Consider the following 27,146-nt stretch of genomic DNA (forward strand, 5'->3'; position numbering starts at 1 on the left):
AAAATGGTACACTTGGCATTTCTACACAATCATGATCAGATCCAACATGAATTACTTGGAATGTGGTATCACATCCCCTAATGCTGATGAAGAATCATACCCTAAATAAGTATTTGCCTTGTGATTTTTTTAGTATGTGTTCATCTTTAGATGTAAGTAAATTTTATGGGAACAAAAAAGATAAGGTTATCTTTTGGCAATGTCTATTTCTTGGGTTAGGTTTTACTGCATGCATGCTAGTCTAATAGAATGTGTATATTATGTTCAGGTAAATGTTTACTTATCATCACTGTATGTCCACAAATTATTTACTTATAGGAAAGCACGATCAAGAATTTGGAGACTACAGAGCTATACAACGATGCCTTCCCAATTCTGCTGCCTAATCTAAAACACTATGCAATCCAAGGCTCAACTCTTCTTTATCTTTCTTATCCAGCCTGCCTCTCTCTTACTTGGTCAATGACCCCAACGCTTACATCACTGCCCAAGCCACGTCTTTGAGTTCTCTCCACGTTATCTGCTGGGTATCCCTTCCCTAGGCCCCCTGCCTCCCGTGTTCCCATCACAACTGAATTTCTCTCTTGCCTAGGTTTCTACAATAACCTAAAACTGGTTGCTCAGTCCCCGATTCCTCTACATTTATCCTCCACAATTCTTTCTGTGCAAAACCATCCTATCCTTCACAGAACCCAGACTGTGAGCTTCGCATGGCATTCCACACCCTTTAGGACCCCTCTTCTTCCAAACTATCACGTTCACCTTCTAATGAGAATGTACAAAACACCCATTTGGCTGAGTTTCTCCAAAAAGAACAAAACTGCAACTCACAGGTTGGCCAGTGCAGCCCGTGGATCAAACCTGGCCCACTGCCTGGTTTTATAAGTAAATTTTATGGGAACACAGCCACATTCTTTTGTGTACAGACTGTCTCTGGCTGTTTTCATGCTACAGCGACAGAACTGAGTAATTGTGACAGAGACTGAGAGGCCCTAAAATATTTACTACCCACCCCTCTCCAGAAAAAGTTTGCCGACCCTTGGGATATTAAACTCACAGCAGTGAAGAGTACAACATAATGACTGAAGTGGAAAAACAGACGACACCAGAATTAAGTGAATCTGAGTTTTTATTTTCTTTCTATATTTTTGAAAGAACCCTTTTATATGGTTAGACTGAATAAAAAAGCAGAAAAGATGTTATCCCTTTCTTCTCTTCCCCAGAAAAGTCCTAAACATGTTTCAGGAGACCCTTCAAACTTTTTATCCACTCTCTTATTTTCTTATCAGGTTTTTTGAGGCATAATAAAATTCACCAATTTTCAGTAGATTCGACAAGTTTTAACAAATATGTAGTCTGGTAACCAAGCCATGATCATGATACAAACATTTCTATCACCCCAGAAAGTTCCCTTGTGCCCTTCTGCTGTGTCACCTCCCTCCCCATGGCCTCTGGCAGCCACGAATCTGCTTTCTGATGAGGCACTGGCTTCTTATCCTGGCTCTAGTCAGTGTCCTATCTGTGTCACACTGGCCAAACCACTTACTCCCAGTCCTTTGGCTCCCCATGTGTGGATTACGAGGCTTTGATTAGAACTGACACCCATACACACTACTGCTCCCAGCTCTGATTTGCTTAGTCATCGTGCTAGGCTTCTGGTTACATGTAACGTGAAGAGAGGCTACCACAACTAAACACAACGTCTGAAAACTGGACTAGAGGACCTCTTGGTTCCTACAGGTCTAAAAGTCTGTTCTTTTGCATTGTGTCTGAGCTAGTACAAGTTACCTTCACTTTCAATAGCAGCGTACAAAGAAGGAAAGAACTACCCAGAAACTTAAATCCCCAACATCCTCAGAGCTAAAAACAATTAGCAAATGAATGAACTTGACCTTGGGGAGAACCCTTCTTCAGGTTTTCCACCCTGATAACAGCAGTGAACACATGAAGCTATTGCAGAGGCCACCACTGCCCTAGAACTGGGAGCCGTCGAGAAATCCGAACACATGGAGAAATCCAGCAACAAGAACCCCAGATGCCCAGGTAAAAACCAGCAACACTCTTACACTATTTTATGGAATGGAACAACCGATTTTGAGGGCAAGGGACTGGCTGCTGGCCAATTTTTAGGGTACCAAGCAGACAAAATAAAGGTTGTAACCATTTGGGGAGAGCTGGTCCACACATAACTGAAGAGCTACCAAATTCAGAGCAACAAATTCACAGTTTTGATTTCTTACAAGAAGCCAGAACAAGGAGAGCAGAGGATGATCGGTATTTTGTTTCTAAAGCAAATTCAACTTTTGTAACCAATGTTTTCTAAGACTGATATCACTCGGAAGACATCAGAAGATGGAACCAAGAAACAACCACTCTTTGGATTTCACTGCATCAGTAAACCATCTATTACTGAAACAAAACTTGCAAATAGCAAACATAGCCATAAGAGGGTAATTTAAGGAAGTGAAAATAGAAGTGTTAGGCAGGAAAATAGATATGAGTGGGATGGAAAGAGAATAAGGTCAGTAAAGCCCACTAGAAAGGACTCAGAGTTAACCAGTTTAAACTAGAAAGCCAGGAAAGACTCAGAGTTAATCAGTTAAAGCTCAAAAGGTCAGGAGCAACTTGGCCTTGAATGTTTGAATATTCCCCAGAAAGGAAAAGTATTTGAGCACAGCCCATGTCTTCACTGTGTCGATTAGATCAAGCCATTGTTAAGATTTACTCTAGCCTGCTAAAAGGCCCACCTATAAACAGCATAATAAAGATGGGAAGATTCCATCTTAGAGCTAAAATTGCATTTTACAAAACCTAAGAAGTTAAGAAGTAAGATTCTTAACATACTCTTTAGCAAACACACAATAACTCAGCCCATCTTGGAGACAGGGCAGACATTCTTAATTGATATGCTCCCAAACCAGGAAGCTGCAATCCTGGGAGGGGACGAGAGCAGTAAATATCTTATGTTAATTTTGCAGAACTACCTGGAAGACTGATTAAGAAGAGACTTAATGTCTCATCAAAGATAAACATCTTGAGACCACTTAACAAGTCCACACCACTAGCCCTTTATCACATTCCTGAAAAATCTTTAAAAGGGGGGACTCACAATCTTTCAGTGCGCTCCTCTCTCTGAGGTCGCCCGCACTTTCTGAGTGTGTAACTTTAACTTTTTCCCAATCTTTCAGCGTGCCTCTCTCTCTGAAGTAGCCCACACTCCCCTTTCTCTGAGTGTGCACTTTCTCTTTAAATAGAACTTAAACCTTTCAAGGAGCCTCCGCCCTGAGGTCACCTGCACATTTTCTCTCTTTAAGTAAGCAACTTCAAATAAAACTTTTACTCTGCTTCACTACTGTGTCTCTGCCCTTCAATTCTTTGTTGTGACAGGGACAAGAACCAAGGAAAATACACAACACCCCCCCCACCCCTCCCAACAGAAGGACTATCTTAGTTCAAGGATTCAAGTCACCCAGAAGACAACAGAGGGACCACCCTCATCTGAGGTTCATCCCAGCTGACAATTTTAATCAGAAACTATAGTATCAAAGTTGTAGACCTTGCAATCTGACCCTCTCCCACCCCAAACAGATTCTGCATAACTTCCCAGGCTGTGAGAGGACCCTTCCTGCCATCCTCCCAGGGAAGTGCCCCAAGTGTGGATAGGGAAAAGCACATAGGTTAGTGCTGTCTGAAATCATCCTTTTTAGGAAATAATCATGCTGATCTAAACCATGAATAAAAAACTGACATGCAACTCAGAATCAACCAAAGAACTGCTGGTCTAAAGAGATGATCAGAATTCATAATATAATGACAGCCCTGAACATCCGGCTTTGAGTCCTCACATCCCCCACACACCCTTGTGCCCCCATCCCCCCTACCTCCTTTTCCCAACCAAGAGAAGTATGATGAACAAGTGAATGAGAATACTGAGAACAGGGAAGAAAAGGCAAAACAAAGTTTTCAGATTCTAAAAACAGAAAGAAGGTTGTGGGGATGAACACAAAGCAGGCTGCAAAAACAATATGTACTTTCCAAGGTCAGTAGTAGTTGCCATTCAGCAGTCAAATCATTGTATCCAATTCTGCAATACTTGGACCAAACTAGGGGAGGGGAGGGGAGGAGCAACGCGTAAAGCAGGAAACAATGTACTTCATCAATAAATTGTGCCCTCCCTTACACATACACACAGCAGAGCCTATTTTCACAAAACTGTCCGTTAGATTTGGTCTAAAAACCAAACACTATCTATAACTATTGTTACTGGCATGCTTACCCTGAACTGAGGAAAGAACTAACTGGTTCCCTGCACATACAGCAAGTTTAAGTGTATAGCACTGGGAGAATCAACTCAGCATGTGGACCAGGCAGTGGCCACGGCAGCACACCTGGAAGCTGGGCTTCCCCTTTTCTCATGGCTTGGCTGTCAATACTGCCCAGTGGAAAGTTCCACCATGCGGAGGTAACCCCTCAATATATCAGTGGCCTCCATTCCATCTATGCCCATCAGGATTTCCGTGATTAACTGCTGTTTATCTAATCCTCTACCAACACTACCATAATCATTTCAAAGTGTACAACTGTGGGGTAAATGGAAGTTTGCATCCAGAATTTCCCACCCTATTTTCATATCAGTAGGCCACTGGCAGGGCAGCTGCCAGGGTAAGGGGTAGAGAGAAAACAGCCATTCTCTCCTCCCCTCTGTTCCTGGTATATAATTGGTCTGGTGCTTACCAGTGACCAGGGACCAGCCCATGGAGTTCCTCCAGGAAGCGGCAGGTGGGGGAGGTGAGTGTACACTGAGGCTGGAGGGACCCATGCAGCTGGCTTGCTGGTTGGGGGCTGGAAAGGAAAACTTGGGAGCGCATCAGGGGAAGCGGTGGGAGAGACTGAGCTGTGAGCAATAAAACCCTTTAACCCAACCTGCCGCGAAGCAGCAATTTGCATATTAAATTAAGCCCCTGTGTTAACAAAGGACTGCATGACGTTTACAGAGCACCTGACATACAATGTCTCATTGATCCTTGCAATGACCCTAAAGAGGATGCTGACTGGATTATTATCATCTCCACTTTACTGATGAGGAAACCAAAATGCAGAGAGTGGCTTCTTTAGACATCATATCACCAAAAAGGCAGAGGTAAAGCAGAACCCAGAATCAACTGACACCCAAGTCTTTGTGCCATCTGAGGTGGTCAACGAAGAAATGAATGAATGAAAAGTGACTTCATTTCGTACACTAATTTATAGACTATGTTTCAGGCACCATGCTGAGCACTATAGAAATAGTATATAAGATACAGTCAATCTTCAGATCATTGAAGATTAAAGGACTGTAAACAGAACAAGGAAGGACTATTATCAAGCCCAGTTTACAGGCCAGGAGAGGTAGCTTAGCAAATACTTAGGAGTAGGGACTCTGCAGCCAGATGGCCTAGATTCAGTTCTGCTATTTCCCAGCTGTATGGCCTTGTAAAAGTCATTTAACATCTCTGTGCCTCAGTTTTTTAATCTAAACAATGGAAAGAATAAAATTACAAAGCTTCCTGGGGTTACCTGGATGATTAAGTGTGATCAAATTTGTAAATGGTTAATATTTTCAAAGAATTTATAAATAGCAATGATAGGTACACTGTAAGTGCTACTTAAGTGTGAAAATAAAGTTTAAAAAAAGAAAGACATGAAACAAGCTCAGGGAGCTTTTAAGTAATTGGCCTAATGTCACACAACCAATAAGAAACAGAGTCAGGATTTAAAACCATTTCCTAACACTGTGAAAGGGTGTGAGCACACAGCCTGAATGGGATCAGATCAGGAAGCCTGGAGGTTGAATGGTAAGAAGCTGACATTATCAGCAGCTGCTGCCTTTTATTTTGTGAGACATCAGGACATGGATGCAGAAGGGGATGCTCAGGTACAACGAGGTGGAGAAAGGCCAAACACAGCTGCTAAATTGGGGAGAGCTGCCTAGGGCAACAGAACAGGTTGTGAGACAGCATTTGTCTTTTTTTTTTAATAACAGCTTTATTGAGATATAATGCATATATCATATAATTCACTATTTAGAATATACAACTCAGTGAGTCTGTGTATATTCAGAGGCATGCAACCATAACCCACAATCAATTTTAGAACATTTTTGACCCCCCCAAAAACAAGCCCTGTATTATTAACAGTCACCCACCATTTTACTCACCCCCTACCCCCACCACTAGGCAACCACAAATCTATTTCTATCTATGGATTTCTGGTTTTTCACATAGTGGTTTCCAGACATTCCCCATAAATAGAATCATACAATAAATGGCCTTTCGTGTTTGGCTTCATTCACATTGTATAATGTTTTCAAGGCTCATTAAAGCATCTCAGCACACAGTTTAAATGTCACTCCCTTGCTCCAAGCCTTGCTGGCTTCCCACTGCACTTGGGATAAAATCCACAGCCAGCAAAAAGTCCAGTCTCATCTGTCTGGCTACTGCCTGCCTCTCCAACTCCATTTCAAGCGACCTTCTCCCCGGGCCACTATACTGGACACTGGCATCATCTACTTCTCCCAGACCTCAAGCTCCTTTCTACCTCAAGGCCTGTCTGCATGATGTCCCTCCCACCTAGAATGTTCTTGCCTCCTCATCCCTCCATCTCAGCTCAAATTCACATCTCAGGGAGCCCCGGCTGATCCTGGTATGTAAAATAGCCAACAATCCCATTCTTCCCTGCGGATCCTGCTGGCTTCTTTCATAGCACTTAGCAAATCTATGAGTATTTTGTTCATTATCCTGCATTTGCTCTCTCCCTCTCCAAAACATAGGTCCAGGACCATGCCCATTTTGATTACTCACCATTTCACCACACACGTTGCCTGGCACAGAGGAGCACACAAGAGTTGGTTGGATAAAAGAGAAAAAATAAGAAAATTCCTGGTTGAGCTTGCAGTTTAGAGGTGTGGTCCCCCAACCAGTCCGTGCTCTTCTCAGTGAACCTGTCCAACTCTCCCTGTCCTTTTCTCTCATTAACCCCCTCAACAAGAGCTGTGGGTATTTGCAGGGGGAAAACAGAAAGAAAAGGTCAAGCCCTCACAGCATACAGGGTGACAGGGGAAGATTCTCTTAGGTTCTTCAGGATAAAATTCCCACCGGATTGCCATAATAGTCAGGCACTCATATAGAAAGTCAGCCTGTTTCCTGAGTGGTTACAGTGAAGCTTTCTCCTGGTTCTCCAGAAAACCCAGGTTTTACTACATTCTAGGGCCAACACAAAATGCCCCATGGCCTATACTACTTGAGTGATATTAATCTCATAGGTCCTCGCATCTTATAAAACCACCTTCGTATTGTGCAGGGGGAACAGCAGGTAGGCACATGGCTCTAATTCTTATTGGCCAGGTGAGCACTTACCCTATTCTCCAGAAATAGGCCTAGAAAGTTGACCCTGTGGTGCCACCCATTCTATACTTCTATGATCCTGTAATCTTAGGACAGTGCTTTCTTCTTCCCACCCTCAAATTAACAAGATACCTCCACCATCCAACCCTGTTAACACAAAGGTCAAGGCCTCAAACATCAAAGGCAGACAACTGGCACCATTTGTGTACAGTAGCTGACATGGGAGAAAGTAGTACTTTTGAGGCTATTATAAGATCATACAGGCCCAGAATTGGAGCAGAATTTCAAGACGATATTCCTTATTTTTTATTACACTTAACAAAAATCCAGGTCCTGTGCGGTCTCAGCTACGACTGACTCAGCACATAGCACAATCACCTCCTTGGAAGGGCTTCCTCCTCACGAAACAAGGGCACCCCCGGGGGGTGAGAGCAGGCCAGACGCCGTCTAAAGAGCTTTCTGAGCTACCCAAAGAAAAAAAAAAAAGCTAAATTCTACACATGGAAACATTTACACTGACATACAGTACAAATCATAGATTTTAAGTGCACACTAAGGAAAGTCAAAGGCCTGAATGAGCCATAAAGCCTAAGCCACCAGCATCTTCTCAAGAGGGACCTCCAGGTACAGGAAGGAATGCAAGTGAGAAACCTTAGAGGCCTGTATTTGGTCAATAAACAGACGAGTTGCAGTCTTAAGACCTGCAGAATGGATGGTTTCTAACAAATCCTAAAGTCTTTAGTGAAATACAATATATTTTACCAAACATTATGGATAAGAAGAATTCAAGTTTTCTGTGATATAAAATTAAGAATAAACTAGAATGGGGCAAAATAAACATATAAAATTGTGCAGATAATAGCAAGCACTGAACTGTCGCTTACTACATGGCAGGCACCTTTCCAAAACTTAATACATATAAGCCCTTTAATCCTCCTAATGTCCTCATGAATGTGTATGATAAGCATCCCACTTCAGAGACAAGGGCTGAGGCACAGAGAGGGGAGGTGACTTGCCCAAGGCCACACAGAGCCAGAGCTCACACCCAGAGGGGCTGGTGTGGGGGGGTCTCTGCTTTTCACCACTGTATATTGCCTCTCCATCCTCCAAGGGAGAAGGTTCACAGACATCCCTTCAACCGATCTAAGAAAAGAACAGTTTTATATAACAGGAAATTATACAAGTCATGTAAGGTGACTTGCATAGTTTTCATTGGAATTTGCTATCTATGATTGCCTTCAGAAATTTTAATACCGGAGTAAACATAATGGTTCTCCCATCTAGATGAGAAAAATAAGAAACTGGATAATACCTTGACAACAACCAGTCTGCAGGAGTTGGTGTCCCAGGTTGCTTAATAACACTCTAAAATACAGGTGAGATGGACTCTTATTTTTTTCTAGGAATTCTGGATAGAATTCTTTTCTAGCTCTTCACCTTTAGGCTAGAGGTGAGCATGAGAGGGTAGGAACACACCAGTAAAACTGACTTGGGTTTAAAGGATTAAACGTCTGCAGATGAGACAGGGACCATGGGCTTAGACAGAGTAGGGTAAGGGCCTCTGGAAAAAACAAAGCAAGACTGTGGGATTTTCTCTAGCCCTCTGGGGGACCCAGCTTGTTTTTCGGACTTTACCCAGGTGCTGCTTTTCTTCCTCCAGTCCTAAAACAAATGATTTGCCACCTGGGCAATGTAGCAAGCAAGTCCAAAACAATGTAGTAAAAACAGAAAGGATTCCATCTTGAAAATAAAATTGCATTTTAAAACCCAATTAGTTAAAAAGTAAGTTTCTTAACATACTCTTTAACAAACATATGAGAATTCAGCCCACCTTGGGAGCAAAGCAGGCAGTCTTGGGTGATATGCTCCCAGACCAGGAAGCTGCTATCCTAGGAGGAAATCAGAGCAGTAAATTTCTCGTACATAACCAGGAAGACTAATAAGAAACTTAATGTCTCTTCAAAAATAAACATTTTGGGACCAGTTAGCAGGTGTGCATCCCTAGCCCTTTGTCTCTCAACCACCTATAAAACCCCTGGACAGCGCACCACCCCAGGGCTCTCTTGTGCCCTCCTAGCGTGAGCCGGGAGCTCTGTCCTCTCCGCTTTACCTCTAAATAAAAGCCTCTGCCCCACTCTCCTACTTTGAGTGTTTGCAAAGTTCATTCTTCAACTCCACGAACAAGGACCCCAGCATCATGGACATCACAAAACTCTCTACCTGTATTTCCCAAAGTTATTTTTCAAAAACTTTAATATAAAAAAAAAGGCTCATTATCTCTTTCTGGGACCAAGTAAAAATATGGAGCATTAGGCAGTGCATTTCAAGTTTCCTATATGCCACTAGCATCCCAGAAAAGGACAAAGGCAGAGAGTGACAAGGCTAGAAAGAAGAGATGATAAGTAGCTGTCAGCACATGTATATCCTGAGGGCTACAGGGAAAAAAAATAAAGAAAGAAGAAAAAACCCGCTGTCTGTGGTGGGCTCCCAGAGGGAGCCAGTTCACGGGCTCATGTCTGAACTTGCACCTTGCCACACAAACAAAAACAAAAGAAGCACCTGCCGTGCAGAAGCGCGCACAAACAGGAACCAGCGCTGCGGCTAACGCTGGGAAATGCTGTAAACCTGGAGAGTTCATGCCACCACAGCCTGGACTCAGGCTCTGCCCTGAGGGAAGGGATGGAGACCTTTCTGGAAGACGACGTGTGGGGAGGGAGCGGAGGGCTGGGAACCGGAAGCGGAAGCGGCATTCAGCGGTTCTGCACCTGCGTTTCCTACAGAGGGGAAGGGAGTGCGGGAGTGCGGCCACACGGAAAGGGTTAGGAGCAGGCAGGATGGGGGGGGTGGGCGCAGAGCTGGGAGGGAGGGGAACGCGGATGGATGGCTACTGTTTCCAGTGGGGACCTTGACAGCCCTTACCAAGACCAGTCCTCAAGTGAAACCACGGCAGCTGAGACGGTTCCCCCGGAACCTCCTGGAACCTCCTGCCCTGTCATCCCCACACACCACCCCCACCCCCACCCCCGCTCAGAAACTCACAAATGTAGGCCTATTTCTTTCATTTGCCTGTTTCTTCTTTCCGGGTGGGATGGCCCTACCAACAAAACAAAGGCTTTCTGCTTGGTAGTTCTAAGACATGCTCCCCAGAACAGGGGGTTCATTGCACGTGAGCCAGCTGAGATATACAGTTAGGACTCCTGAACACCACTGAGGATTAGGGGCACTAAACCCCTACCCCCAAAGTCAAAAATCTGAGTTAAACTTAACTTTAAACATAGTTTACAGTTGATTGGAAGAAGCCTTACCAGTAACACAAGCAATTAACACGTTTTGTAAGTTATGTGTATTATATGCTGTATATTTAAAATGAAGTAAGCTAGAAAAGAGATTTTTTTCAAATTGTTGCAAATCTCCAAAAAAAATTTTTTCCAAAATATTTATTGAAAAAAAATCCACATATAAGTGGACCCACACAATACAAACCCATGTTGCTGAAGAGTAGCTGAATTTATGTAGCATCAACTAGACACTGCTTTACAGCACTGGTGTGCAGAGCTTACAAATGCCTTCTGGGGTTCTCATGAAATATGGCCAACAAGTGGTCCTGAGGAAGGCCAACAACTGGAGATACCATCTTCTTCTTAGGGTCGTAACAACTGTTTGATCATCCAAGCAAAAACCGTAGGTCATATGCCTACAAGGTAACTTCTATTGCATGAAGCTTACACCTGATAAGAAAATCACATGACTAAAATATTTTTCTATAGAAAATGACATATTTAATTTGAAATTTATTTACAATATTTATTTTATACATAATAGTGTATATTATATACATATATATGCACACACATGTATATGTATAAACACACCAACACACACATATAAGTACATACATACTGCCAAAACGCAGAAAATGACAAATATGCATGCAGAAGAGGACTGAACTATGTTTTAAACTCAGGTCTCAGAATTCAATCCTATATGGCACATAGGAAATGTCAAGTGTATGAACTACTCTAGATGTTCATCCTCCCAGAAAAGCCTTTTGCCTGGCTGATTCTCTTTCATCCTTCTGGTCTCAACTCAAATGTTACCCTTCAGAGGGACACTCCTTGGCCACCCAATCTAAAAAAAAATCCATCTATGTGTCACAGCACTTCTATTCCACAGCCTTTTTCTTTTCTTTTTAAGACATCACTATTTGAAATTACCTTGCTCCTTGGGCTCATGGCTTCCTGTTTGTCCCCTCCCCTAAACTGTCTGCCCCTTCAAAGTTAGGGTCTTTGTCTATTTTATCACTGCATGACTCTAGCTCTAGGACAGGTTCTTGCTGATAGGAGGCACTCAGTAAGTCACTGTTGACTGAATAAAGCACGTGTGGATCCACACACTCCAAAGCAATGGGAAGGCATGATGAAAAAATGAAAATCCAGTGGACGTGTCATCAGACAAGCTGTGCTTAATAACATCAGCCTGACTTCTTAATTTCCTATGGGTCCAGGGACAGTCAGACTCTAGACCTCAGCTTTCACAGCTTTAAACTGAGATAACAGGAAGTTCTGTGTTTCAGAGTACTTTATGAAGTACTTTATTCTTGCTGTTAAAGACATCTTGAGACATTTATAGCGGCATCAATGAAAGGGTTCATTAGAATAGAACCTTAACTGAGTAAGTCAATCTGGCAAGAGTGAACTTTCTCATCTTCAACTCCATTTTGCAACTCTGGTCTTGACGGGCTACCTCTCAAATGTGTGATAATTTGTTTACATATTGGAGTAAAGTATAGTACAAACATCAGAGAGTTAAGTCCCCACTCTACCATTCAACTTCTAAGTCTCACACAGCCCCATTATATATGAACACTATACATATGAATTAACCCACAGACCTCAGAGTACTAGTGTTAAGATAAATACATGATGTTCCACTTTGCACAGCAGGTTAGAACTTATTTAGAACTTACCCACATCAGTCCATGTTGGGATTCTGGCTCCAAAGGCCACATGGACCCACATGGGCAGCACTGGTAAATACACAGTCCCAATAGGGGACAATGACACAAGTCCTTTTCCACTAGCAGAAGTAGACACCACCACCACACAGAACATCTAGGACCAGTCACCACTTTTATGCTTCCAGATGTGTTTATTAAGATATAATTCACATACTATAAAATTCACCCTTCTAAAGTGTATAATTCAGTGGTTTTTAGCACATTCATAAGGTGTGACCACTAATTTGAGAACATTTCCACTGCCCCAAGAAGAATCCAATACCCTGTTAGTCACTCTCCATTCTCCCTACACCAGCCTCTGCAATCACTAATTTACTTTCGATTGCATGGATCTGCCTATTCTGGACTTACAATAAATGGAATCATACAGTCCGTGCTTTCCGTGTCTGGCTTATTTCCCTTAGTGTAATGTTTTCAAGCTGTCTCCATGCCGTAGCAGCACTGGTACTTCATTTTCACAGCTGATAGCCCATTGCATGGATATCATATTTGCTAATCCATTTACAGTTGATAGACATTTGAGTTATTTTTACGTTTGGACTATGATGAATAATGCTGCTATGAGCCTTCGTGTTCAGGTTTTCATGGGAACGTAATGTTTTCCGTTCTCTTGGGTAAGGCATCCCTGGCTTTTCAAAAGTTCACTTAATGTTACTTCACTTTTACAAAAGACCTAAATTGGTACCTGTTTTCGCTAACTCTAAGAAATCTGCAGCAGGCTTTCACTTTTACCAAAGAAAGGGAAAAGTGAAATAGTGTTTGGTGTTGGTGTTTCAGTGATCCCGTAAAAAGGCAGAGCACACTCCGAGCTGCGAGGGTGGCGCCGCCAAGCTCCTTCTCTGGGAACTGCACTCAGCATCTGATTGACGTCAAGCCCCCTTAAGCTTTGAACCGTGTCTGTGAGCATCTGTGCATTTTCTCAACTTGTTTTGTGCATACACTAGCAAGATGTGTCCTAAGGTATCAGAAAAGCCCAACAGAGGTTATTTTGGGGGTCTGGAAACACTCCATATAAATTAATGGTAATCACTTTTTTGCTTGACACCATTTTGGCTTATGAAAGTCTTCAAGGGTACATACACTACTTTTGATTCATGGGGGAAGTCTGTACCTCCTAGTCTAGGAGCAGAATTATTGAGTCATATAGTAACGCTATGTTTAAACTTTTGAGGAACTACCAAATTATTTCCTAAAGGGACTGTGCCATTTTTCATTCCTACCAGCAGTTCACGAGGGTTCCAAGTTCTCCATATTCTCAGCAACACTTGTTATTATCCATCTTAGCCATACTAGTGGGTGTAAAGGACTACTGTATGGTGTTATCAGACTTTACATCCTAATTTTCCAATAGGTCAGTCCTTAGAGCCAAATGCCAGATAGTGGGGGAAAGAAATCCAGATTATACCAAGGCCATATTCCCAAACTTCAGTCTTTCAAGAAACACCTTCATGATTTTGCTTAAACGTGAGTGCCATTTCTACTATAATGCATTTCATTTTTGCAAAGCAATTCATTTTCGACATCATTTTTTAAAGAGTCTTTAAGGCACTGCCACAAAGTAACACCACTTCCATAAACAGAAAGTACCATAAACACAAATAAAATGAAAACAAAGTTAACTGGATATAACTATCTCCCAGGGCCTGCTTCCTCAAGTAAAAATGGAAATTTCAAGTGACAGATGCTGAAGACATGCTAGCTATACAGTCTTCCCTTAACCTAGTCAGACAAGCAGAAACCCTCTAGACTATCACAGCCCCCTCACTTTGGAAGACTGTGCTGTAACATTTCAGGAAATACTTTCCTGAAAGAAAAGGCCAAAAAATTAGTTCCATAGTGATGATCACCCTAAGAGTTTAAAGGATAATGCCCTTCATAGACAATGTCCAAAATAGTCACTTTGGTAGCCCATTACACTTGGCTAAGGGGTGTCCCTTTTTCATATTAACAAACTTTGTTCAGCAAATTTCCAATACACTGGTCCATATACCAGCTGCAAGCACCTGGCTCTTATTTCAATGAAAACAACTTTCAGAGCAAATATATGTAATACAAAATAAAATAAAGAGCACCTGCCTTTGGGTAGGCAAGCCCAGACAACCCGTAATGCAACAAAGTCCTGGATGAGCTTGACTGACAGCACGGGCCCCCGAGTGTAATAAAAAACACAATGGCTGGTTGTGCTCAAACACATCAGCCTTCCTCACCCAGCCTGACACACATACTATTTATACACAGTTAGATAAAAACAGTCAGCAACAGCATATTTGGGCACCTCCAGATTTGAAGACTAATTATCATCTGTCATCATCCAAGCTTAATAAAATACAAAGTAGCATATTACATTCAAAGAAAAAGAGTATTAAATGTGAAGCTAGTCCATTGCCTCTTCACTTGGGCATTCCTATTCAGCCCCCAGATCTCAGCTCAAATATTCCTCCCGGTGGGAATATTTCCTTGGCCCTCAACCCAAAACCTCCTTATTAGGGTCTCATGACACCTTTGCTTTATAATTTAATATTTGTACGGCTGGTGTCTGTCTCCCAAACACAACAAGCTCCATGAAAACGAGAATCAGGTTGGTTCTGTTCATTATCACACCTTCAACAACTAGGCCATTTTGGCACAAGGTTAGGTATTCAAGAATTATTTGTCAAATTAGTGAATTCAAAGGATATAAAAATCTTATTATATAGCATAGGCATAGATGTGTTTAGTACTACCACCAAGAGTACCTTTCAAGAAGGCAAAAGGGCCCAGGGCAGGGGCTCTTCAACTTCCTAGCGCTTCCTGCTAATAGACAACAATGCAGACCATTCCATACGCTTCCCTTTTCTTCCACACAACTCCCAAACAACTAAGTTAGGTACTTGAGTCTATCACTGAGCATTCATGGGCCTGCTGGTGAATGGAGAAGAAGTTGGTGACAAAGGAAGGGAAAAGTCAAGAAAACTCAAGTGTACTGAGTGCATAAATGTGTCACATATTCCTTATTAAATCCACAAAACTCCTTTGTTATCACCATGATACAACTGAGACGTATAAAATTTGGTAACTTGCTCAAAGTCATACAGCTAATAAATGCTCCAACAGGTACAGCTATCTTGTTCTTTGTGAGGTGAAGTTACATACATGCTGCAGAGGCCATACAAGTTGAAGTAGCCTTAAAAGAGCAGACAAAACTTGGCTGCAAGAGGCAGGGGAGGGCATTATAATACAACTACCTATAAAAGTGAATGTTTATTGACCATTTTCCATGTGGTAGGCACAGGACTAAAGCAGCTGGCACACATCATTTCACTTACTCTCCATATAAACTCTAGAAGTAGGCATTACTATTGTTCTAATTTAGTAAAGCAAAACTGCGGCTCAAGGCATCTGACCAGGGTGAGTGTCCAAGATCTGAACCCCAGGCTGTGAGTTCATATGGAAGCACTGAGCCTGTCCTTCAGGGTTCATAGGAGGAATGAGGAAGTCACACAGGGCATGCATTTAGTGTCTACTGTATGTCAGGACAAGGCATGGAGTATGGTAAGCAGAGCTGAATGATATAGCCTCTGCTCTATAGAAGCCAATGAAGACAGAGCAGGTCTTAAGAGGGTCTGGAGCCAGGGTGCCTGGGTTCAAACATTGATTAGCTATGCAATTTTGATTGCATAGCTAATCAATAGGAAATCACTTGATTTCCTCCGGCCTGTTTTCTTCACTACAAAATGGCAATAATAACAGTACCTACCCTATGGAGTTGCTATAAAATAGTGGACTAATATACAGCCCTCTCATGTAACTGGCATACAGTAAGCACAAGGAATATCAGCTATTATTATGCCCAGAACTAAGGACAAACAAAGTTAGAGGGGAAAGGTATGGTCCAAAAGGACTATCGAAGGAGACAAGAGATAGATGGGGGCTGATTAAAGTCACAGAACCCCTCAGAAAAGCTTCTGAGCAATCCATTTGTGATGTGACGTGAGCCGGTGCACATGGGGTCATGGCATCAAGAGAGGAAGAAATGGACAGGATCAGATGACATACTAGAAATGTCACATGAAAGGCATAAATTAATCACAGACAACACCAAGGGTTCGAACTAGGTTAACTGCAAGAATTCAAACTTCAACCAATTGGAAAATGGCAACACGAAAGGGCAAGCAGATCTGAAAAGGGAGAGGAGGGTAGGAAGATGAGGTAATGCATTCCCTCCTGCTGAGCTGACTGTGACTAAGAGGCCCAAGGAAATTGCCATTTACGCAGTATATACCAGGGTTATATAGTTCATGGTCAAAGGTAAGTCTCAGTTATTCTGAAGAGTCCACAGATCAGTCTTATTATCTCCCTGCTTTTTCTGAGGAAGTTGAAGGTAGAGGAACTAAGAAAATTGCTGAAGATGCACGACTAGAAGTGGTAGAACTGGTCTTGAGCTCTAAGTTCATCCAACTCCAGAACCTGCTGTCTTCCCATCGGGAGGCTCAGACGGAGAAGGTGGGAGAACAAACAAGCTCTCCTGAGAAGAGAGCAGATCCGATTTACAACACACACCTGGCTGTTTTCCACCACCCCCAATCCTGGGTATTATTCTCCCCTTGGTCAGCCCTCCCTCACCATCTCCAGTTCACCAACTGTATTCATCAGTCAAGATCCAACATCAGTCCTTCTGGCTCCATGCAGTTTTCATGAACCACCTCCCAAGTGGGAGTGACCACCCCCCACCTGTTTCCCATGGTCCTTGCTGTCCACCCCACCTGCCTGGCATGTACAGACAAGCTTCAACTTAGGAACGGTGCTGATCTAGCCACCACATGCCACCCACTGACAGCCAAAGCTGGTTCTGCAGCTGTGCCTTCCCTGGGGCCTCTTCCTTACCCTCTGCTCCCCTTGAGTCCTCTGGAAGTCGCACCCCCAGTTAAGGTCAACCTTCTGGGGAGAGGAGGACTCTCCTTCAGCCATGGGCATCCCCAGGGCTGTCCTACCCTGCTGTGGCCCTTGACCGATCCTAAGTACTGTAGTTGTTTCTCCACCATTTCCCTGTCCAAACCAGAATTAAAACTTCTAGGAAGAAGTCCTCTCCCAATGTTCTTCACCCACATATGGTAGGTGCCCAGGAAATAATCATTGTTGTCAAAGATGATAAAAAACAACATTTGGTACAGCAACACCTCTGGCGACCTCACCTCACATACCTCAGAACGCAAAGGTAAGCCAAGAAGCTTCTCCACAAACCATTTAAAAGGCTTGGGGATCATTTTTCACTGTGCAAATCCAGCAGCATTGCCAGTAGAAATAATGAAACTATCATCTTTTTTTCAGAGGTGGATGGTTTAACATGAGGAAGACTTGAAAAACATAAAATAAGTCTTCATTCTTTGAAATGATATAGGATGAGGCCTACACAATGAAGTACACTCCCTTGACATAGGCAGAACTTCTCAAACAGACTCTCACCCAAAGCAGATTAGATTCCATTTTAGAGGGCAACTAAGTTATTTCCCAGCCTCCAAAGAGACAAATGGCATAAACTCAAGAAAGGTATGTGTGGGCATGCTGCTAGAAGCATCCACTACTTAAAAACCAAGAACAGTAACTTTCAAAGCATGGCATTCTGGGGTCATTCTGCAAGATAGCCACAAGTGTCAATGTATCATCATGACGGCAATCACACACTCCAACAGTTATGCAGAATTCATTCTTTCATAAGCAAGGAATGTTGAATGCACTCTGTTTATGAGCACAAGAAAGTAAATAATTTGCTTCAGGAAGATCTTCATCCAAAATCGAAGGGAAAAATAAAAAATATCCAAGTCTTAAATGATGAAGTTCAGTTAGCAGAAGGATTTATTTATGTATATGGAACAGTTTTCCTTCATCAAACCCAGTAAACAAATTCTCCCAGAAGATGGGCAAAATGTCCACTTGATCTTTTTTTAACTTTGTGAACAACCTAACTTCCAGACACAAATGGCTATGAGGTCAGCTGTTTGAAGCCTAGTGAAACCTATTTCTACATAAAGAACCCACTTTCTATCAAAGCATGAATTTCAAAGACAGATAGTTCATTAAGATTTCCCAAATCTCTCATGGAACTAACAGTAAATGAAGAAAATGTCATAACATTATGACATCATAAGTTCTATTGGAATACCTGGGCAGTTATTGGCTTTGTAGAGTGGAAAAATATTCTCAGATCTTCTCTGTAATTTTTAGAATAGTTCCAAGACATCTCTAGTAGAACAAGAGTGATACTAGCTATTGACAATTAACAAGCCAGGTCAGCAAAGCCTGGGCCCATCCCCAGGGAAGCCCGAAGAGCAGGATTGCCTCCCGTGCCCCTTCTCTTGCCCTCCATGTGCCCCAGTGAGCCGCCTCAGGACACAGGCAACAATCACACTGACCTACAGCAGGTGGGGTGCTAAGGGCCGGAAAGAGCTGAAGCAGGGAAGTTAGTAAAGGACACCAGTCACAGGTGTGTCAACTGAAGGGAACAACTTCCTGATGGAAATGGCATGACCGCATGACATGCAGAAGCTCCCCAAAGCTGGCCTGGGGCTTGTGGGCCAAGTCTCCCCTGCCTTTCTCTCTCCTGCCTCCTGCAGCTCCAGCCTTGAGTCAGGATTTGTTCTTCTAACACGTGCTGCTTCACTTTCCTGCCTCTCCATTTGCTCTTCTGCCTACACTGCCTCCCACAGTCCTCTCTGATCTGGCAAACTCTTGCTGATCCCCCAAAATTCACTTGAAGCTTCTCCTCCTTGCTGAGGCCTTCTCAGGACCCCAGCCACACACCACACCCCACCCCAGCAGGGTTCCTCAGCCCTGCTTCCTACCACCTGGGCCACATATTTGTATTCATGACTCTGATCCCTTAGTAAAAGACAGCTACTTAAAAGACCAGAGTGTGACACTCATCCCTGTATCCCCAGCACCTGGTCCTTCAAGACAGCTGCACCTTTAGCGGCTTGTTAATGAATGAATGAAATGTATGTTCTCTTTTTATAATGCCATCTTTGAAAAGATCTGCCCAAGAAAGCATAAGCCCATGAATGCCCTTTTATTTAAAACTCTTTTTGCAAAACTGACTCTTTTTTCCCTGAAAGCTGCACATTTTAGAAGTCTTTCTGGGTTTTTCCCCCATAAAATTATTTTGACGCCTTGCCATGTATCATGGCACATGGAGCCGCTGTAACTCTGCAGTTGGAAAAACATTCTGCTGTGCGGGAAGAAACCCTATCTGCCAAGACACTAAAAGGATTGCTAAAGATACAATGAGAATGTAGTGTTGGACGCAATGAAAGCAGCTTATACTCTTTTACAGCCTGAGATCATTTTCACAAAACTTTTTTTTTAAAGGTGGAAGGAACACACACTCTTTTTGGCTCCTCTTTTTCTGCAGCTAAACTCTGGACCTTTACCAATTCAGCCAACACCTTCCCCATCCTCAAGGTACCCCAGAAGAAGAGCAGCTGAAGAAGGAGGGAAAAAAGGCAGAGCCCAGGACACAAGACAAATGGCTCTCAAAAAAGGAGACAAATTCAGAGTAAGGATTCTTCCTTCAGTGAGGATTCTTCTACCACTGTTTGAGTTGCCATTTTGTTTTCAATGTTGAGCAAAATCGAAGTTTTAGAAAGAGAACAGATCCTAACTCAAGGCCGGAGCTGCAGGAGGCAGGAGGGAGGAAGGCAGGGGAGGCTTGGACAGGAGGCCCAAGGCCTCCCGTTTCATTATAAGCATGCAGGATTCAGGGTCAGGTGTTAGCTGCAGAAATGTTAGCTGGATCTCAGGAGGACCAGCCTGGGCCACCAGCTGTCCCTGCCCAAGCCTGGAGTTCTGAAACCGAAGACCCTTTACAAATAAAAGGAAATTTTCAGCGGCTCTATCAGAACTCAAGCACAAAAGAGGGGGAAAATCGTTTCCATATTTCACATAAACAACCTCTTACTGTGGCAATGAGGAATGTGTGAGTCAAACAAGGGCTGACAATGATTACGGTGCAAACGGAGCCCCTGCTCAAAATTAACAGGAGAATGTGCAACATGAAACACAGTCATGGACTCCCACACCATGAAATGTTTGCACTTATGTACTGCAAAATGTCTTTTAAAAAAAAAATAACATGTCCTTTTCCATGTGATTCTAGCTTTTTTTCTTTGTTCAAGAGGAAGCACCTGGAAGAGACCATCCCACGTGGAACTTGTGCCAAAGTCCTGTGAACTTTGGTACTTGCGGCTTCTGGTAATTGTAGATTGTCAGCTCTCCTGGCCCCAGACTCCTTCACACTGTGCTTAAGATTCGTTGTGCCCTTGAACAGACCCAGGTTTACTGCACTACAGTGGTCACGGTGGGGAGGAGGAGAGGCTCATAAATCACAGGATGACTGCAACACCAGAAGGGTCATTTCTGGAGAAGTATACTTTCTCCTTGCTGACTGTCAGCAGCAGAAAGCTACCCCTGGTGAACAGGGGTGAGAACCAAGCTCCAGAACATTCAAGGCCTGTGGCCGCCTCTTCACCACAAAGGAATAAGAAAGAGAAAGAAAGGAAGCAATCCCAAGTACCATTTCCTGAGCCTCTCTGAATTCTGTAACATGAGCTGGGCCCTCACCACAGGGTCTCATTCATCCTCATAATAACCATATGTATTATTAGCCCCATTTTGCAGATGGGGAAGGAGGCTCTGAAGAGCTAAGTGCTCAAGGCCACACCACCAGTAAGCGCTGGGGTGAGGATTCCACCCAGGTTTTCTATCCTGCCCCAGGCTGGCTCTGCCTTCTCCCTACCGCTGGTGACAGCAGGTGAAGCTCCTGCCCTACAAGGTGACTTTCCCAGGCAAGAGAGGTCTCCAAGCATGGGAGGGTCTCATGAGCAGGAGACGGATACAGGGAAACAGAGTTGTCTCCCTGACTTGTTCTCTGTGACCAGCTCGGCCGATGCTTAATAATGAACACGTGAAGGATGTAAACCTAGTGTCTGAAGAACCTACAGTAACCACTGTGTGAGCATGTCCCCGTTGTCCACTGTCAGAGGTGACCCTACGGAACTACAAATAGCAATTTCACATCCAACAAAAGACACACCATGTTCTCAACCACTTTATGTCCCACAAACCCCACTTCCCTTGAAAGCCAGATTAAAATAGTTAACTAGGTCTGTGGCCTCATATCTAGAGATTACTATTTCTTTATAAAGCCATGACAGGGCCCCACAACTTCAGGAAATCTGAAGGTCCTTCTACTGCTTATTTGATAATGTAAGTCAGTTCCTATAATAAGTGACTGACCATGTCCATCTCTCCTCTAGAATTTCTCTCATTAAGGCAGCAACTGGCAATGTGAAATACCCTTGACCCTTGAACAACTCAGGGCCTGGGGTGACAAGCTCTGTGCAGTCAAAAATCTGTGTATAACTTTTGATCCCCACAATATTTGACTATTAATAGCCTACTGTTCACCAGAAACCCTACTGATAACATCAACTGTCAACACATATTTTGTATGTTATATGTATTATATGCTGTATTCTTAAAATAATGTAAGCTAAACAAAAGAAAATGATTTTTCAAATTGTCACAAATCTCCAAAAAATTTCTAACATATTTATTGAAAAAAAAAAAAAAAAAAAACCTTTGTAAAACTGGGCCCATGCAATCCAAAGCCAAATTATTCAAGGATCAACTGTGTAAGAGACCTAAGGCCTTCAAGAGTATAGAAGATTGGGAATATCAGCACATATTTCCATGTGCCCTTCATAATTGCATCACCTTTTTAGATTTTATGATTTTATGCATGCCTGTGTTTTGTTATTTTTTAAAAATCAAACCTGACTATCAGGTTCTGGTTACTTTCTGAGCACTGAAGAAAAAAAATGACAGCAAGGTGGTGGGCCAGTTGTCCACCAATAAGGCATCTTCCTCCATTGTCTAAACAACACGAACTGAGATCATATGACAGCATTCCAACAGCAATTCCTACTCCTGGGACACCTGGCATGGCACTTCAGGGAAGAGTCACAAATACCCGTGGTCTCTTGGGGTTTGGCAAGCTCCAGGACACGGTACAGTTTTAGCAAGTTGTCATCAAGTGTTTCCCATGATGTCAGCAGCCCATGAATGTATCAAAACAATGACTGTCCCCATTTCCCCCTCCAGAGGTTCCCCAGGTCAGATTCCCACTTCTCAGTGTTGAAATCCAAATAAGTCACCTTGCCCTTTGGGTCAAAAATTGACCCACCTCTCTAAAACAAGCTTTGTAAAATTATGAAGCATTCTTTGGAAACAGCTACAAGTCCCATACTCTCCCTATATTCTCAGAGATCTCAGAAACTATGTATCAGGCCACCTCTCACTTCAATACTGTCCTGGCATAAAAAAGACTAAATGTTGGCTTGAAGCAGGTTGATGCCATGGTAATAAACTCATAACAAGAAATCAGTTCTCGTTTGTCAGGCTGACCCAAGATATTTTGCCAGATGCCAGTCAGTTTGCCATAAAACATCTTGAATCCACTGTTCAGCACCAAAGTGGGTGGGCCGTGACACCCTCCTGTCCTAAGAGGCACCAGATTTTCATATAGCCATTCCTAGATTACTGATTAATTAAGTTTGATTATATAAAAATTACTTCTAAAACACTTATCTAAATATGGTGATGTGGAAAGACCTCTAAAGCAGTATTGAATATAAAAAGAAACCATGGATCAGATTCAAACTGATCTGTGTGCAGCTATTTATACAAAAGAAAATAATTATCCATGAATGTGTATAAACACTCATGCTAATGTCTAGGAAAGTTCTGGAGCTGCTCGCATCCAATTCTGGAAAAAAAGCAAGGCTTAGTAAATTTTCTAAATACCTAGCTTACATTGCTTCAATTTTTTTATAAGAAAGTGTCTCTGTGTTATTGGACAAACAAAAATGAAGTCTGCAGGCAACAGAAGGACAATGGGAGGAGGGGTAAATATATGAAAACAAATGACATTCCATAGTTCCCAAATGTTTCATCAGAGAGGACTTTCCATTGATAGCTTTGTGATTACCACGTTGCTCCATGAGGCTGCATTTCTGCCTGCCACGTTAGCAGCAGCTGTTTCCTACCGTTCCTTATCTGTTTCCTCCAAGGCCATGAAAACTTCAAGGCAGCTCTGTCTGGTTCCAGAAGCTCAACACGTAAACCTGTATCCACACCTTCACCCCAGTGGCACCTTGGAGGAAGGGCACAGAACCTGCTGCCTTTATATTTCTAGCAAAGGCAAAGCTTTATTCCTGAAACTTCCTTCCTGATCACCCCAAAACCATCCTGCCTTCAGGCTCCTAACAGCCATACTAGTCACAACCCCTACATAGTCACACCAGCCATCATATTCAAAGACTATGTAGTGTTCTTTAGCCTAAAGGAAAACAAGAGGAAAACACTAAAGGAAAACACTGATAAACCATTAACACCTCTTTCCATTCCCAAATAGGGTGGAGAAGGTGAATAATGTGAGTTCAACCTATTAATTTCTGCAGCTTGCTACAATCCCATGACCAGCTTCACCCTCTGCACTGCTAGTGGACTGTTTTTAGTTTTCTAGATCGCTTCACCTAGGCAGCCCCAGCCTGAATCATCACCTGGCCTGCAAGCTCTCCTTTATCCTTTAAAACCACCCTCAAGCAACTGTCCCCTAAACTAACACACACGTACTTACACACACACACACAGTGCATTCTGTGCTCCTCCAACCAGCTCCTAGACCTGAAACGTGCCCATTACTGAAGGTACCAGACCATAGTGTAATAATGAGTGTTGACATCTCCCTTGTTGGACCGAAAGCTCCTGATCACTGAATCCCCACTGAGTCTACACATCCCACATGGTGAATACCGGCTAATGGCTGTGGGCCACAGTACAGGCTGCAATCTCCTCACTGCTGCTGCTGGGTGGTACCTACAAGGCCGTCATTTTATAGGATTGGTGGATGGGGTACAAGCAGGTCAAGTTTGGGAAAAGAGTATCATCAGAGATGTTCTGGACTGGGAGTCTAGGGAATTCCATTCTAGTCTAGGTTCTGCCACTACATCTTAGCCAGGTAACTCTCTGGGCCACAGTTTCTTTAACTATGAAGTGAAACAATTTATTCACTCAAAAGAACATGCACTTGGACTGCATAATCTAAAATTATCACCAACCCTCAAAATTACAGGTAGTGATGGGAAAAAACATGGGAATCATAGTGCTTGAACCACAATCCTAGGGGAAAATGCCTACTCTTATATTCCCAGTAGGTCAAGAAATAACTCAATTTTCTCATACCTAAACAGGATTAGGAGGCAGCACTGGGTAACACCTAATACTTCTCTACTCTAACGATCCTCCTGTCACCTGATCTCAAATCTAATGAGACTTTCTCCATTTATCTTCCCTCAGGTAAAAATAAATCAAAATTTGAAAATAAAAATTAATTGCTATTATCTTAGTTGAAGCAAAGGCATCTGTTGCAAATTTAAGCAGCAAACAAATACTGACAGCCAACCCTGGATCCTGAAGGCTTGTAAACAGGCGGTAAGCTAGCCACACAGGCCTCGGGCTGCTCCTGGCCAGATCCAGACCTTTGGAGAGGGGATTTTTAGCTTGACTCATTACCCCTGGTTTCTTAGACAGCAAAATTGCCAGTTCCACTGAAGATAGTACTGCCAATTAGCATGGATTTCAACTCTCTCGATGGGATTTTCTGTGGATTTTTTTCAACTTTTCAATTCAGTGTACAGTTTGAAAACTGACAGGATCTAAAATATGATGTGAGAAGAAGGGAGAAAAAAAAGAACCTTTAAAATATGCCATGCACTAATGCCCTGAACTCCGTGACCCTACACAGGGTTCTAAAGCTGCAATGGGGCAGGGGAGGAGATTACAGATGGTCTACAATGTATTTTTAAGAATAATACATAAATATAAAATAACTGGGCATATACAATAAGTTGAAAACTCATCTGGAAGAAATGACATGCCAATTTCTCCAAGAAAGCAAAAGGCCCCTTTGTCTAATACAGATTTGTCCAGTTTTAAGACAACTTTTTACATTCATCAGTGCTGAAATCCTGTTCCAGATGCAGGTGCCCAGGGACTAAAATACAGAGACACTTTTTCCTTAGGCTCAAGGATGCCTTGTGCAAAGTCTGCTCCATCTACCAATATGCAAATCAGGCAAACTCTTAAGCTTTTCATTTACATGTCTCCTCAAAAAAAAAGATCAGATATGAGTCTTGCTCATCAGCCCAGACCTACTGACAGCTGGTTCCTCCCACTCAGTAGCCTACCTGCACAGGTGCCCCTGGCCCCTGTGGAGATCACATTTTGCACATTGTAACCTCAAAGTCCCTCAAGACGTTTTCGATTGAGGGAATCATTTCCAGTGACTATCTAACAGAAGTAATCACCATTCCGAGAGCTATTCCCACAGTGCTTATGGGAGCAGATCTTACGAAATAAATTCTTGGCTCCCCAGAAGAAACCAGGCTGGTTTCCCTAATTGGGCTCAGTGAGACAGAGCTCCCTCCTTGCGGGCATTTGGGCCAGATGATGACAGAAAACTATTACTCAGTGGAATACCTACTATACCGTGGACACACCCCAGGATCACCGGCACACCCACCATTTATCAAAAACCACAGTAAAGGAAACGTAATAATTTGTGCACATTAATTGTGATAAAACAAGAAATACAAAACTTGAAGGGCCTGCCTTTAGACAGCCTTCCCTATGACTTTTAATGACTATACAGATCACTATTAGCAGCTGTCAAGTCTCAGAACACCATGCAAGTGGAATAACCAGGGAGAGAGATTTAAGAAAAAATGCACATCTTGACATTTAGGAGGTATAATTGGCATCTCCTCTTTTCAATGCCATTTCCGATCAACACATTCCCCAAGGGATATGTGATCCAATCTTCTCACTGAGTTATACTTTACCAATTGTAAAAGACAGGGTATCTTTAATTTGAAACTATTCTGTTGGAAATGTGAAAAATTTTCCCCAGGACATCCCTGTGCTCTGTACAACAACAGCTAGCATTTTATTAAGCACTTACTCTATGTCATGTCATTTTACCATTTATTGTGGTAAATGCTTCACCTGTATGTCTCACCTAACCCTCAACATAAACCTTGAAACTTCAGTAATAGCATGACTCCAAATTCAAAAATAAGCTAGTTGACTAAATAATGTATGTAACTTGGCCAACATCACACATCTGATAAGGGATAGTGAAGGACCCAAACTTAGGCAGCCAGTGCTCTAAACCATTACGTAATACTCTAGCAGTTGCAAATATCTGAGAATGAGGAATAGACCCCACACAAACATGCACATTTACACAACCACGACGGACAGGGAGAGGAAAAAAGCAACCATGAATGAATGCATGAGTCCATTTTCTCTCCAGGCAAAGTCCTTAAGAATGAAACAACTATTCCTCTATTCCGGGCAATTAACTACAGCTATGTGCTCCTACTTCGCCCAAAACAGACTCATTCTACTAAAATCCAGGATTTTTACAAGTTGATTGCAACTTTGCTGGAGAGACTTCCAGGTTTTACCTTCTTTCCTATCAAGTGTTTAGGGCCCTGTAATAAAGGCCCTAAACAGGCTTTTTTTTTTTTTTTTTGAGTAAAACAGATACAGTCCCAGACCATCTCCAATGCAAATGTTACTCTTATCATTTAGCTTTGGGATGAAATTACCTTTTTTTAAAAAGAGAAAAAAAAAGTCAACATTCTTTTATG

The 27,146-nt window shown here is 42.6% G+C and overlaps 1 protein-coding gene across 4 annotated transcripts in view; it reads right to left on the reverse strand.

The window, feature by feature from the left end:
* The window catches only part of CNKSR3 (CNKSR family member 3), an 82,930-nt gene that overhangs the window by 35,804 nt on the left and 19,980 nt on the right, over positions 1–27,146 (reverse strand). The window contains exon 1 of one of the 4 annotated variants that reach the window (XM_073219780.1): positions 9,214–9,232. The exons of the other annotated variants lie outside the window; for them this stretch is intronic. The gene's annotated coding sequence lies outside the window, so the exon portion shown is untranslated. Of the gene's footprint in view, positions 1–9,213; positions 9,233–27,146 lie in introns of those variants that run through there. 4 annotated transcript variants of the gene reach the window in all.

Source organism: Manis javanica, chromosome 13 (genome assembly GCF_040802235.1).
Source record: "Manis javanica isolate MJ-LG chromosome 13, MJ_LKY, whole genome shotgun sequence".
In the NCBI taxonomy this organism is placed as follows: domain Eukaryota; kingdom Metazoa; phylum Chordata; class Mammalia; order Pholidota; family Manidae; genus Manis; species Manis javanica.